The 15,862-nt window shown below is 35.3% G+C and overlaps 1 pseudogene across 1 annotated transcript in view; it reads right to left on the bottom strand.

Moving 5' to 3' along the window:
- Positions 1–5,407: 5,407 nt before the first annotated feature.
- The window catches only part of LOC308497881 (programmed cell death protein 5-like), a 49,179-nt pseudogene continuing 38,724 nt past the window's right edge, over positions 5,408–15,862 (bottom strand). The window contains exon 2 of the transcript in view: positions 5,408–5,824. The product of the transcript in view is annotated as a programmed cell death protein 5-like (transcript). The remainder of the gene's footprint in view (positions 5,825–15,862) is intronic.

The following is a 15,862-nucleotide window of genomic DNA, read 5'->3' as shown; positions in this document are numbered from 1 at the left end:
GAAACCTTTAAAGGGATATCATCCCAAATGCTTCCTTTACTTTGCCCCTTGGTCTCTTAATAATTCTATACTTTGAGAGCCCTCTCAGCCTTCAAAGGGTTCAAGATCTGCTGGGAAAATAATTGTGGCAGAGTCTGATAGTTCTCCAGTATTCGTTGTTGTCTTTTTTGGTAAGAGAACCCTAGAAATTTAGCTAGGCATATGGCTGCCAAGGATAAAGATTGCATTTCCCATTTTCCCTTGCAGCTAGATGTGGCCATATGACGAAGTAATTATTAATGAGATATCACTTCCAGAGAATATCCCTAAAGTAAGGGTTGTGCCCTTTAGATTGTATTTTCTCTTTCTTGCTGGTAGGAATGCAGATGCAATGACAAGCTATCCAGCAGCCACCTTGGACCATGCCTATATAGTCATACCCTAGTGTTCATGAAGAAGAAAGTTAGAAGGAACCTGGCTCCTGCTGAACAGACATTTTATATGAGAGAATAAAATATTGAGTGTTAAGCCACTATGAAATTGGGTCTTATATCTCATGCTACACCACCTAGTTCTTACAAATACGGTATCATAGACAGAAGAATTATGGCTCTCTGAGAGCAGGGACCTTGTCTTCTTGCATTATGGTTATGTCTCCAGCATCTAGGATGATGGCTGGTGCATGGCAGATACTCAGTAAATACTTATAAAGGAATGTATGAATAAAATATTATAATAAAGAAAAATAAAGAACAAACACAAATGACCGAGGCCAGCATTTCCCACATCTAAAGAATTTTTCGAAAATTGTAGTTAAATATACATAACATAAAATTTATCATCTTAAACATTTAAAAAATTGTGGCAAATAAAAATACACACAACATAAAATTTACCATCTTAACTATTTTTAAGTGTACAGTTCAGTGGTTTTAAGTACATTCACATTGTTGTGCAACCATCACCACCATCTATGTCCAAAACTTTTCTCACTTAATGGATAAAACTCTTTATCCATTAAACAATAACTCCCCATTCTTCCTGCCTTCAGCCCCTGGCAACCACCATTCTGCCTCCTGTCATTATGGATTTGACTACTCTACATAACCATATATAAGTGGAATCATGTAGTATTTGTCCTTTTGAGAATGGCTTATTTCACTTAGCATAATGTCCTCAAGGTTCATCCATGTTGTAGCATATATTAGAATTTCATTCCTATTTAAGGTTGAAAAATATTCCATTTTATGTATATACCACATTTTGTTTATCCATTCATTGTCGATGGATACTTGGTTGCTTCCACCTTTCAGCTATTGTGAATAATGCCTCTATGAACGTGAATGTACAGAGAATGTTTAAAATTTTTTTCAACTATTTTAGATTCTCCGATTTACTGAGTCAAAATCTTAGAAGTGGGAGAAGAATGGGGAATAGTATGGAAGATGTATTTTTTGTTTTCCAGGTGATTTGGGATACAGACAATGTAGTTCTTGGATTGACAGTTGGGAGTCACTGATCCCACACAAGCATACTAGTCTAGAAGTACAAATAACAGCAAAACCAAGCCAGAATAATAGGTTGTAAAGTGTGAGTTCAGTTGTTGTTAAAAACCAAGGGGAATTTGGATTAGACAGAAATGAGAAGTGAAGGCATTTCAGATTGAAGAAAAGATAAATTTAGAAATCTAAGCATTACGATTTTACTTTTCTAGATGTCCTTAATTATAGAATCATAGCTCACTCAAAGTCCATATTGACTAATGGTGTATTGTCATTCAACCATTATTAAAAACAACAAGAAAGTATTGTTCTACTAAGTGTATAATAAATTTTGTCATATTTATGAAATTCTCATTAGAGCAAACATATGGTCCATACACATCTATTGTTTCTCTGGTGTGAGGATGGAACACCAGAAAAAAAATATGCATAAATATAACCTCTTAAACCTGAAATTCGTCTAAAATTGTCTTTTGACCATGATGAAAAACTGTGAAATTTGTAGTATAACAAAATCATTCTGAACTCTTTCTCCAATAGCTAAGAGAAAGTGTATGTTGAGATTTGATCCAACATTGAAATGGAATTGCAAACATTTATCAGTTTCTTTGTTGCAGCTTTAATCTAGGGGAATGACTCTGCTGGAAATCCTGCTTTTTCTCAGATCATTCCATCTACTTCTAAGTCAATACATTGTTTGTATTCTGCCCCCTTTGGTTGACTTACATTAGAAACAAATTTATCTTTCAATCTTTTACCCTCCAAGGATGTTAACTCACCTTTTTCATTTATTCTCTAGAGAAAATAGTATGTATTTCTCATATGTTTTTAAAATTTCTCATGTTTATAAATTACTTGGATATGACAAGGAAACTTCCTCCCACCATGGCTTTAAAATAATTTTTTTAAAATTCACAAATTTAAAATTCACAAATTTATTTTAAAATTCACAAATTTTTTTAAAATAAATTTTCAAAAAGTCACTGTATCACTGTGACTTTCTGCTTTTTTTCAAGTGCAGTACAAGTTGTTATTTGATAAAGTGTGATGTTAACGGAAACATTATGCTAAGAGAGTATTTTCCTCTCCTTGACTTCTTTAATTCATCAACAATAACAAAAATAAAGCACTAACTATGTGCCAGGAACTGTAATTAGAGAGCAAAAAAAGACAGTTTCTCACATGTAGCTTATAGTTAAGTGAGACAGACTTTTATGAGAAAATATCACAAATAAATGTAAATTTCTGTACTTACAAGTAGGAAAATTGACACCATATTGTGCTTTGACTCCATATTGTGGTTCGTTTGAGGACTCATGGGAGGCACTTGAGCTGAGTTAATGAATAAGTAGGATAAGAAGCATGATATTGGGTATGTGGGAGGCCAAGAGTATTTCAGGAAGAGGGTATGGTATGAACAGAGGTTAAAGTTCAGCCTCTGTGGCTTGAACCCAAGGAGTAAATACAGATGAGCCTTAAGTTGTACTAAGGATTTCTGCCTTTATTCCATGTGCAGTGGTACATTATTTTGGATGAATATTAGCTAAGAATCTTAGAGTTGCCAAGTGATGGAAAACCGAGTCTAACCTACCTTACGCCAAAAAAAACCCCAAAAAACAAGAGAGAGTCATTGGCTTATATAACAATTAAGTTCAGAGTTCAGACCCTACCTAAGCCCAGTTTTAACCATAGGAGGAGGATCTCTGGCTCTCTGAGATCCTTTCCTCTGCTCTCATCCGTGTTCTAGCTTAATCTTCATTCTGGTTCCCATTTTGATCACCCATTTTGATCAATGGTTCCCATTTTGATCATCCATTTTGATCACTCAATGTCCCTGACTGGATTTACTTAAATTGCATGCCCACCTTGAACCAATTCCTTTGGCTAGGGGAATGCAATACTTTAAGTAGTTTAGGTATGGTTTAAGTGCCCTTCTCTAAAACAATCTCTGTGACTAGGAGAGAGTATGCCAGTTAGGACACTTATAACTCTGGAGTTGGAGATGGAGGTAATCCCACACCATTTTGGGGAGAGGTGGTTTCCTAAAAGAAATTCAGGGTGTTATTCACATAAGGAGGGTGGAAATTTTCTGGACAGAAATCATCAGAGATGTCCAACAGACTGCGGAAGTGTTTTTTAAGCAGGATAAGAATAGAGGAAGTAACAGAAACATGAACAGTAACATAAGCATTTATACACACAAAAAGATGGCCTTCAGAGTGGAAAATGGATTGAAATGGATTGGAGGGAAGCAAGAGAACACAAAGGAAGATTAATTAGTAGGTTTAAATAGTAGTCTAGTATGATGATAGCTGGGACACAGGAAGTGGTAACAGCGTTGGAAATAAGCAGAAAAATTCAAGAGCTCTTTAGAAGATAAAATAAATACAACTTGGTGATTATTTGGATGTGCAGGAAGTGAAGGCAAAGAAGTTATTAAAGATAACCCCAGATTTCTGGCTGAAACATAAATCGGATAAATGGTGGTGACATTGTACTGATAAGGGGTATTAAAAGAAGACCAACTTTGGGAAATGCAGTCTCAATTTCAGATTAATTTCAGTTCCTTTTGAGACATCCAAGTATAACTGGCCAGAAGACACTTAGATTGTTTTGATTTACTCAGATACATTTATTAAAGTCTTTGGGACAAATCACATTTCACACTTGGCTAAATTTCCCAAAAGCCCTTCCTGTTAGAAAAAAAAATACAGTAGTTCCCCCTTATCCACAGTGGAGACATTCCAAGACCCCCAGTATCCTATATATGCTATGTTTTTTCCTTATACATACATACATACATACATACATACATACATACATACATACATACCTTTTCACTTAAAGGAAGCAGTTTATGGCTTTTCTTTGGCATATCTGTATTGCCAGCTTCACTATTCTTATGCTTTGGGGCCATTATTAAGTAATATAAGAGTTACTTGAACACAAGCACTGAGATATCCCAACAGTTGATCTTATAACCGAGAGGGCTAAGTGACTTAATAGATGGGTGCCGTACACAGTGTTGTGATGTGCTGAACCAAGGGATGATTCAATTCCCAGTCAGGATGGAACAGGATGGCCTGAGTGTTCATCACATTATTCAGAATGATGCACAATGTAAAACTTTGGAATTGTTGATTTTGGAAATTTTCCATTTAATATATTCAGACCGAGGCTGACAGTGGGTTACTTTTTGAAAACACGGAAAGTGAAACCATGCTTAAGGAGGGGACTAGTATAGCTTTCCATTCCATCTCATCCCTACAAAGAAGTATGAACATTCCTCCCATAATCTTCCCTTTATGCATTATTTATGGATCTTCTCTTTTCTTTCTGAAATCCCCTTCCACTGGATACACCCTAATCTCTATTAAAGAATCCCCTGGAGCACAGTGGCCCTGCTGCAGGCTCCCAAACATCTAGCACACAGGGCAAGGGGAGACACAGAATCAGAACCCTCTACTGATGCTCTGCTATGGTGGAGTGTTACAAGGTGAGGCTAGCTTGTAGGATTCTGGAGACCCAGAAAATTCTTGTTAAAATCTCTCTCTCTCTCGCTCATTTCCCTATGTGTTTCTCTCAACCACTTCTACTAAAGTTGGACTTTCCTTCTTGTGGATTGGTGGGAATGAGGTGTCAGGGGTAGGCATAAAAAATTCAAGCTTATGTTACCACAGCTTGGCAAACTCAGGAGATGAAAAAAGTTTCTCTCCCCATCGTCCATTTATAAAATCCAAGGGTAGTTGTTTGATCTGGCTTAGATCATATATGCAAGCCCTCCAGAATTTAGGGGATTGTGATGGACCAGTTGTAGGGTATATAACTTCTTGGAGGTAGGGACAGAACGTCATGAATTAAGAAATAGGAAGTTGACTAAAGTTGGGAATTGTTCCATTAAGTTCCAGTGTCTAAGCCTCTTAAATTCAATAATCATCATCTTCATCAGAGTCCATCACTTTTCTTCTGTTGAATTCAACTGTGGTTTCCTTTTTTGTTTGTTGACTTGCTTTCCTAAGGATTTCTAGTGAAACTTGTTCTGTGACCTTCCCACTTAGTTGTCCGTACCTTGCCATCTGTCTAAGGTAATTTGCAAATGCTTTAGTTTTCTCAGTCTTTACAAGTGCTGAGTCTTTACAAGTGCCCCGGCTGACTGATCTAGAACTTGGACTAAAATACTGTTTTCTCCTTTCTGCTTCCCTGGGCTTTGCTTCCTGTTGTGCTGCCTCACCAGGATCCCCTAGATTCGCTTGCAGCTCTGCCAGCCTCTGCTTACGCAGTGCAGAGGATGGATTTATTACTGAGCAGGTTACTGCTATGGGCAATTTTTCCAAGGGGGAACTCTGGGAGACAGTGTAGAATAGTCCTCAGAATTATCCCAGTTCAGAGGCAAAGAAGTTGGGTATTTGTCCTTTAACTCCCATCTGTCATTGACTTAGGGCTGATTCCAGGGGGCTTAACGCATGTAACATCCAGTCTGCTCCATTTGTCTTCGGTAGAAAGTGGTAGGTGCTCATAGCAGGATGGTGTCAGGATAGTGTGGATCAGGGAGTGTGGAGGGGATCTAGGCAGGAACCAAGAGCATCTGTTATAGGAAGAACCCTATTCTGGTCAAATCATAGGTTGGTGGCCTTTGGGCCACTGTCTAATCAGCTTTGGCTTCTGTAAGGATTGCAGCTATGGGATATTAACAGAATTTAATAGGCTGCTTTTTCAGAAGGGATGTAGTCATGGTCACTATTGATTAAAATGTCTAGTACAAGGAGATAAGAAATACGAAGACAATTACAGTGGCAGATCTTTTATCTGGAAGTCTAAACACCATCGCATCCAAACAACAGAATTAACAAAACGAATGCTGTAGATTAACCAGTGATAACAATAATGCAATATCTACGTCACTGGTAATGCTTGTGTTGTGATAATAATTAGTTATTTGTATGTTAGTTATTATAGAACACAATAACTGTTCTTGAAGTTTGTACTGCAGTTATGCAAATATATTTTATATAGGCCCTAAACCAAATAACAGGGAAAAAAAATCAAGAAACTGCACTCACTCATTATTTCCTTCCTTCAAGATTTGCCCAAAAGTCTGTATGGGCAACTAGGGGCAGAGGGATGAACAGTGGTTGTGGTGGGCTGGCATACAGTATTGGAGCCTGAGCAGCACCAGAGGGTATCCACGTGGGGACATGGCAGCCTGGAACAAGGTGTCAGAGTGGGAGTGGAATGAGGGGAGAGTTCACATGGTGGGGCAGCAGCGACACAGGGAAAGTAGTTCCGTACAGGGTTATTGAACAAATATGAGAATATGGCTGGCCCTTGAACCATGTGGGGTGTATGGGCACCCACCTATTGCACAGTTGAAAATCTGTGTATAACTTTTGATTCCCCCAAAACTTAACTCCAGTCCCTTGGTATCCATGGGAGATTAGTTCCAGGACCCCTGAGTATACCAAAATGAGCAGATGCTCAAGTCCTTTATATAAAATGGAGTAGAACAATGCAAACAGTCAGACCTGTGCACCAGCGGATTCCCAACCGTAGATTGAATATACTGTTTTTGATCCACAGTTGGTTGAATCCATGGATGTGAAACCCAGAGATATGGAGGACCAACTGTACATTTATTGAAAAAAATCCATATATAAGTGGACTTGCACAGTTCAAACTCATGTTGTTCAAGGGTCAGATGTGTATTGAGGATAATTGTTGCTTAGATTCTCATTGTCAGAAAAGGTAAGTACAAATGAGAAAACTAGAATGAACCCTGTGTTTTTGGATGGGCAACATCAGCAAACTCATGGATTTCAATAGGTGCGTGTGTATTTAGACGGATAGATAGATAAATATAGTTGTAAATATATGTAAACATGTGTATATACCTACATTCCCTAGCTCTGTCTACTGTGACAGCCTTGAAACAGCAATATCCCAAAAGCAATGAGCACATGTAGCATCCAGATCTTGGTTTCTAAATTCCATTATTCATTAAAAGGAACAAGGTAGAGTGGAGGCAGGGAATATACAAGATGAGCCTGGAACATCTTGTGTCAAAAAGTAAAGAAACATTTAAAAATTATAAGGATGTTAAAAGAAGAGAAAAACCAGCTTCAAGAGGCTCCCGCTAGCCAAATCTGGGACAATCTGGTCTTCAAAGTAGGTAACAATAATATGAATTATAAAATTGAATAAAATAGGAATTCATGAATCCATATTGATGAAAAAAAGAAAGGAAGGAAGGTAGGAAGGAAGAAAGAAAGGAAGGGAAGGAGGAAAGGAGGTAAGGAGGAGGAAAGGAGATTTTTTATAACTAGTAAATGTAGAAGGAATGATGGAATTTTAGAAAATCATTATTTGAAAATCATAATAATAATAATAAATTGAGAAAAAACAATGCTAATTAACAATTAATGCTAATTTTAGTGGGTAAAATTAAAACAATTAATGCTAATTAATTAACAATTAATGCTAATTTTAGTGGGTAAAATTTGGTGAAGAATGGGACAAAGAACCTCTCAACAAAATATTTTTTAATTGGAGAGTTAAAAAGTATAATTTTACAGAGAAGCTTGGCTTTACATTAATCAAATATAACGGAAGACCCATTGAGGGGGAGTTTCAAAAGCAATAATCTCTTCACTTCAAGGATCAAAATTCTAGCCATCCCTGTTCACTACCTTCCACATTCTCCCTCACTATCTCCTTTTCAAATGATCCTTTTGACCAAGTAGCCTATTAAAAATAAAAATGAGATCAATTCACTCCTACTCTTTAAACAATTCCTTTTATTTTTATAGGTGCTTTCTTTTCACAAAAATTTCAAAATAATTTGAATGAAAATTTTGATTCTTATTTCTTGATTAAAGTTGTGGCTATGTAATTTACGGTGAGAATTGTGACCACAACGCATGAGGTTTTAACAAGTTTTTCAAAGTAAGACAGTTGATAAAAGTCTTACAGGAACTGATAGTACTCTGTTTTGACAGAGTTTACTTTCTCTAGTGAATTTATAATGGCCACTAATTCTATGCACCTCTTCCCATCAGAGGTAGAGTCTATTGAATCTGGGCCAGCCTTTTGACTGACCTGGAGAATATGATGAAGTGATATTGAGTGGCTTCCTGCCTGAGGCCTCAGAGAAGCCTTGATGCTTCTGCTTTAGCTCTGCTGGAAGCAGCTGCCATGTGAGAAACGCTAGCTAGCCTCCTACAGAGGCATGTGGAGGCAAGCTGAGGTGCCAGCCAAGAGCCACATTCAACAGCCAGACATATGAGTGAGACCATTCAGGACTATTCTGCCCCTAGACAATTTGCCAATAGACCACAAACATGTGTCAACCCAACCACCCATGGAGAGCAGAGACAAGTCACCTTCACTGAGAGTCCTGTCCAAATACAAACCCATTGAATTATGAGCCTTAATATAGTAGGAGTCAACAAACTATGACCTGTGAGACAAATCTGGCTTACTGCTTCTTTGTCAATAAAGATTTTTGGAACATAGCCGTATCATTTGTTTACATATTATCTATGGTTGCTTTTGAGGTAAAAAATCTGAGCTGAGTATTTGTGACAGAGATTGTATGATCTACAAAGTCTAAAAATATCTACTATTTGGTCCTTTACAGAAAAAGTGTACCATGCTTTATTTTAAGCCATTAAATTTTGGGGTGGCTTGTTATGCAGCAGTAGATAACGCAGACATTCCCGTTACAGCAGTCAAGTCCTGGCTTGAACTATAATTAATTTCTGTAATTTCATGTACACATCTTGAAACTAGTGAAGGCATTTAACTTTAGACCAACATCTGTTTTCATATGAATACCAATGTCATTTTTCTAAGTAGAATATGTTAATAATGCTGGCACAATACCCACCTTCTTGATACAAAGCACCTTGTGAATTTAATAACAAGATAAAATCCAATATGGCTCTTTTCCACCCTCAGAAAATGTTTTATTTAAAAATTATTCACACGAAAGTGATTTTAACTTGATGTCAGAAAGGAGCCTCAGTAGCATATGAAAGTCTCTCAAAGTATAATAATTTACTGTAGAAAGCAACCCCTAAGTATTATTGCTACATTTTCACAACTTTTGCCTGATAGTTGGCCCTTATCTTGTTTTTTTTTAAAGAGAAGTAAAATATTAGCCTGTCTTCAGCCTTCAAAGAGATGAGCCGTATTTTCTGACTTGTACAAGGTATTTTTAAAAACTAATTTTAGGGATTGGCAGATCTACTGTGTAATCCTGGCTTTCTGAAAAGTATATGAATAGATTTCTACATGAGCTTGGGAAATGAGAACAAATATAATGTGTAAAACACTGTCAAACTCAGATATTTATCTGTGTACTGGAGAAGTTTACTATCTATTCTTCTATGCCGAAATACATGGATAATCAGTTAATGCTGATTAAATGTTACTATTTCTGCAACAATAAAATAAAATAAAATATAAGTAAAGGAAATGGGAAATATAATGTATTTTTCCATGCAACTTTAAAGAGATATGAAATGTACAGCAGGGCATGACTGTACATGGTCAATTCTCCTGAACCAGTTTTGAAGCATATAAAACTACAAGAGACAACACTGGTTATAGAAACAATATGAAACTGGGAGCCTTAATTGCCATCAGTATGAGTTCTTATGATTCTGAAGGCCTAACTCTAAGATAGCAATCCTATTTAAAGGATTTTCATCCAAGATATTTCAATTCTAAGAAAAACTTTAACAATTCCTAATATGATCTCTGCCTTTCCTGCGTGCCTATTATTTATAACACAAATATTTAAAAATTATATTTAACAACATATTATACTTTTATTTTTCTTGAACCAGAATTGTAGGATTTTAGGACTGTAAGAGACCTTACAGGTTATCTGTTCCACTTGCTTCATTTTGCAGAAAAGGAAATTCTGTGTGTGTGTGTGTGTGTGTGTGTGTGTGTGTGTATAAAATTTTCAAAGGACCAACTTACATAGCATTTTGCACATATCTAAGAAACTAACAGATTCTAAATACTTTTGAGTGGAATAGAAAGAATGTGCATTGATATCATCCAGGTGAATTCACTACTTTTATTATTTTTTTTTTATTTTTATTTTTTTTTAATTAATTTTATTGGGGTGACAATTGAATTCACTACTTTTAACAATAATTTTATGAAAAAGTTGAGACTATCCTGGTGGTTCATAGATTACAAGAACTTGGGTAAGAGTCTTGAAAGACCAGCAATAAAATTCAAAGGAATCTGAAAATGAGAGTAAGGATTGAATTTGTCAGTTGCTTTGTGCTATGGTCTGAATTGTGTGTCCTTGTTGAAGTCCTAACCCCCACTACCCAAAATATGACTATATTTGGAGACAGGGTCTTTTTAAAAAAATTGTATTTATTGGGGTGACAATGGTTAGTAAAATTACACAGGTTTCAAGTGTACAATTCTGTAGTACATCATCTGTATATCACATTGTGTGCTCACCACCCAGATTTAGTTCTCCTTCCATCACCATATATTTGACCCCCTTTACCCAATTCTACCATCCCCACAGCCACCTTATCCTTTGGTAACCATAAAACTGTTGTCTGTGTCTATGAGTTTTCATTTCTTTGTTTGTTTGTCTTGTTCCTTTGTTGCTTTCAGTTTTATATCCCACATATGAGTGAAGTTATATGGTTCTCGGCTTTTTCTGTCTGACTTATTTCATTTGCATGATAATTTCAAGATCCCTCCATGTTGTCACAAATGGCAGTATTTCATCTTTTCTTAGGCAGAGTAGTATTCCATTGTGTATGTATACCACATCTTCTTTACCCAATCATCTATCAAAGAATACTCTGATTGTTTCCATGTCTTGGCCACCATAAATAATGGTGCAATGAACATCGGAGTACATATATCTTTATGCATAAATGTTTTCAGATTTTTGGGGTAGATACTCAGGAGAGGGATTGCTGGGTCATATGGTAATTCTATTGTTAATTTTTTGAGGAACCTCCATGCTGTTTTCCATAATGGCTGTACCAATTTACATTTCCACCATGTATGAGGGTTCCTTTTTGGAGATAGGGTCTTAAGGATGTAATTAAATTAAAATGAGGTCATTATGCCGAGCCTTAATCAAATATGACTGGGGTCCTTATAAGAAGAGAAGACACCACACATACAGACACGTCCAGAGGGGGGACCATGTGAAGACATTGGAAGAAGATGGTCAACTACAAACGAAAGAGCAATGCCTCAGAGAAAAACAGTCTTGTCAACCTCTGGATCTTGGCCTTTTAGACCTCAGAATTGTGAGAAATTAAATTTCTTTTGTTTAAGCCATCCAGTCTGTAGTATAGTTGTAGCAGACCAAGCAAACTATGTACACCTTGTAAAAATGTGGTACCCAGGGCTAAGATGACCAAATAACATGACTGTCATCTTTATCATTATGAACACTGGAGTTCTGTTGATGTGACATAAGATTTTATAAACTGTATACAGTCCAGATATTCTGTGGCTGTTTCTCAGCTCAAAGTTCCATCCAAAGACACACATTTCAGACATCCAAAAATAATTGGAAAAATGTTTAAATTTTACTTAAGTCTTTCAGAACACCCACAAAGTGACATGATATGCATAACACATGACACTTCCTTTAAAACTTCTCTTCTAAAAGTCTCCCTTGCTAACAACACAATAGTTAACCCAATTTCTCTTTTCTCTCTTTTATAAACTTCCCAAACTCTCTCTCATAAGCAGCACTTATTCACTTTGCCTTTATTAATCCCTCCTTTCATCCTCAGCGTCTCTCCAACTTTTCCAATAGCTCAATCAAACCTCTTTCCTTTTACCCACTCTACTAATTTCTTAAAATGATCAGGGCACTGACCGGGCCAAGAAAGAACTTTCCTTGACTGAAGGATACAGTATAGAGCCTGTGAACAGTCAAACATCAATATTTTTCCTGTCAAAAATGCATTAAACTTGTTGACAGCTGTTTCACATTGTTGCAGATATTAAATTTACAGTAAACTAAAATATTTCAGTGCTTAAATGTTAAGTGAAATCACCCCTCTCTTGTACTCAGGTCATTTTTTTTTTTTTTACATTACATGCAAAACTTTTCATTTCTTCCTGATAAGTTTCATCTTTTGGCCCAGTGATCCAAAATTCCAGGATCTTTTTAAATCTTTTTTCTTTCATCTAACACATTAGACATTATTTCTAGTTTTATGAATTGGATAGCTTGGGACCACCAGCTGAGAATGAGTCAGCAATATAGTGTGGCTGTTTTTATAAAGCTAACTGTGATAGTGAAATATATTAATAGGTCTATGACATCCAAGAGCTAGGAAAGTATCCCTCTGCTAAACTTAGAATTGGTCACACCCTTAAAATATCATGCCAAGTTTGGCTACTGGCATTTTAATGTACATGTGAAATGGCAGGGAGGATTTGAGAGGAGAGTAACAAAAATGAACCACAAAATGAAATGAAATGTGCTTAAAGCAGTTGGGATTATTGAAACCAGATAAGAAAAACTTTTACATATTTATGTACAGCCTCCATAGACAATACATTCACCTATTGTTCTTCAGTTTCTCAGGAGTCAGGATAAAACAAGAGGATGTAGCCTTCAGAAAATGGAAAACAACATAAATGTGTAATAATAGAGTATTGTTTAAATAAAGTATTATTATATATATCATATGTTATATATATGTTATATATATCATATGTTATATGTTATATGTTATATAATATATATGTTATATATTATATGATATATATATAATACTTTATTTAAACAATACTCTATTGTTTAAATATAACATATATAACATATATAATATATATGTTATATAACATATAATAAAAATATAATGTAATAAAATATAAATATAATAAAATATAAATATAATAAAAGCCAATATGAAACACTTGATAAAACGTAGTGAACTTTTTTTTAACATCTTAGAGTAAGGAAGGCTTTTCAAAGAATCACCTAAAACCCAAGCCATAAACTAAAAAATATATATAAATTTAAAATTTCTATTCAGAAAAAATATAAAACTAGAAAGTGAAAACAAAAGTTAAACAAAGTAAGTAACACACAGAGGCCTAATTTCAATGTATAGAAAAATCAAACAATTCAATAATGAAAGGACTAATAACCCAATAGAAAACTGTGAAAAGATTTTAAAGACAAAGTTTATATTAAGATAAATGCAAATGGCTAATAAAAACAGTAAAAGTTATTCAACCTCACTAATTATTAAAGAAATGTATGTTGTAACTGGGACTAGATATAATTTTTAAAATCCTGTTAAAATGGCAAAGTTGAAAACATTTGACAACACCCAGAATTGTCAAGAATATAAGTAAGTAGGCACTCTTACTTATCTTACCATTGGTGGTAGTATGAATTGGTATAACCTTCTTAGAGAGTAATTTGGCAATACTGATAAAAACTTTAAATATTTACATGCTTTGATTCAACCCTTCCACTTCTAAAAACTTATTGTACAGTTATTTTTGCACAAGTAATAGAAAGAAAAAGACAATTGCAATATTGCTATAGAAAAAAATACCCAAATGCCCATCAATTAGAAACAATTTAAGTAAATTATGGCTTATAGATAATATGAAATCTTAGGCATCCATTTTATATTCCTGTGTATTCCTATGCACACAGACATGGGAAGATAAATATATTGTTAGATGAAAAACACATTTTAGAAAACATGAATAGCATGATCTCAGCTGTGAAAAATAATACAAAGTATATATATGTGTAAGGCTACTAGACTGGTGGTCAGGTCAATATCCCCGAAACAAGAGAATGGAGGATTCTCCTTTAACAAAACTGATCAGTATAAGAGAAAGTACTTGCAGTTAGATTTTTGGGCCTGCTTATTCTATAGCAGATAACTCATCAATTAGCAAGCTTCACACAGGTACACAGAGCTTCTAACCAAATCAGTTTTTAAGTGATTCCTTAAATATGAACAGAGAAGATTATCAGATATTTGAGGAATGCTTCCAACAAAGAGACCGAAGCAAAGAAACTGGGGGGTGTGGGGGGGGAAGGAAGAAAGAAAAGAAGAAACAACACCTAGAGAAGAAAAAACACTACAAAAACCCGTCTTTAATAGCTTCAGTTTCCATGACACACAAAGAATTCCCTTTTATTAAAAAAAAAAAAAAAAATCAAAAAAGAAAGGAAGGAAAGGAAAGGAAAGCAAAGGAATTTTCATGGATAATAAATAACCATGGACAAATTCAATAGAAGAGTGGGAAGATAAAGTTGAGGAAGTTTCCCAGAAAACAATACAAAAAGACAAGAGATGGAAAAGAGGAAAGAAAAGAAGGTAAGATTATTAGTCCAAGAGAGCCAACATCTGAATAATAGAAGTCCAACAAAACAGCCCAAAATGTAGGAGGGAAATGATCACAGAAAAACAAAATTTACCCAGAACAAAAGGATACAAGTTTCCAAACTGAAGAGTATAGTAAGTGAGCAGCACACTGAATGAAACAAGTCCTATACCAAACCAAGTCATACCATTGTGGAATTTCCAATTCCGGGGTATAAAGAGAAGATTTTAAAGAGAGAGAAACACACACACACACACACACACACACACACACACACACACGCACGCACAGAAATAGAGAAACCAAATAACATACAAAGTTTTAAGACTCTGAATGGCAGCTATGTAAACAACAGTCCTGGAAGCTAAAAACAATGGAGAAAGGCTTTCAAAATTCTGAGGGAAAATTATTTGCAATGTCCAATTCTTTACCTAGCCAAACAACCAATCAAGTGAATGTAATTTATAATAAAGCAATTTTCAGTCACTCATAAACACAAAAACTTTATCTTTCATGCAAAGTTTTTCTGGAAGTTACTCAAGTATGCTTCATTAATGAGGCCATAAAGCAAGAAAAAAGTATTGGGATGCAGGAAACAAGACATCCGAGATAGGAAAGAGGTTAAAGGACTTTTCAGGATAGAAACAAAGCTAGATTTAGCTTCCAGGTCTGATAGGATCAAGATTATGAAGGACTCCAAAACGGGTATTGTAAAAAAACCAAAAACCAAAAATCAGAAACAAATCGGATGTACTTGTCTCTACTGATTTAGGTTTTATAGTTCTATTGGAAGGCTTGGGATCAGTTCCAAAAAAGCTAAGCAAATAGGAAAGAAAACACAGGCAATTACTGACTCTAGAAAAAAAATGAAAGTTGTACTAGAAATGAAATGCAGTATAGTGTATTAAATGACTAGTTATGAACAGTGTTCATATCATTTATTTTTTGCAGCTTGTGTGTTTTTCTAAATTTGTGGTACAACACACTAACATAAAACGTACCATTTTAAC

The sequence above is a fragment of the Rhinolophus hipposideros genome (assembly GCF_964194185.1).
Source record: "Rhinolophus hipposideros genome assembly, chromosome: 5".
NCBI lineage: Eukaryota > Metazoa > Chordata > Mammalia > Chiroptera > Rhinolophidae > Rhinolophus > Rhinolophus hipposideros.
The sequence above is the reverse complement of the archived record's forward strand: the minus strand, read 5'-3'. Positions and strand labels throughout refer to the sequence as shown.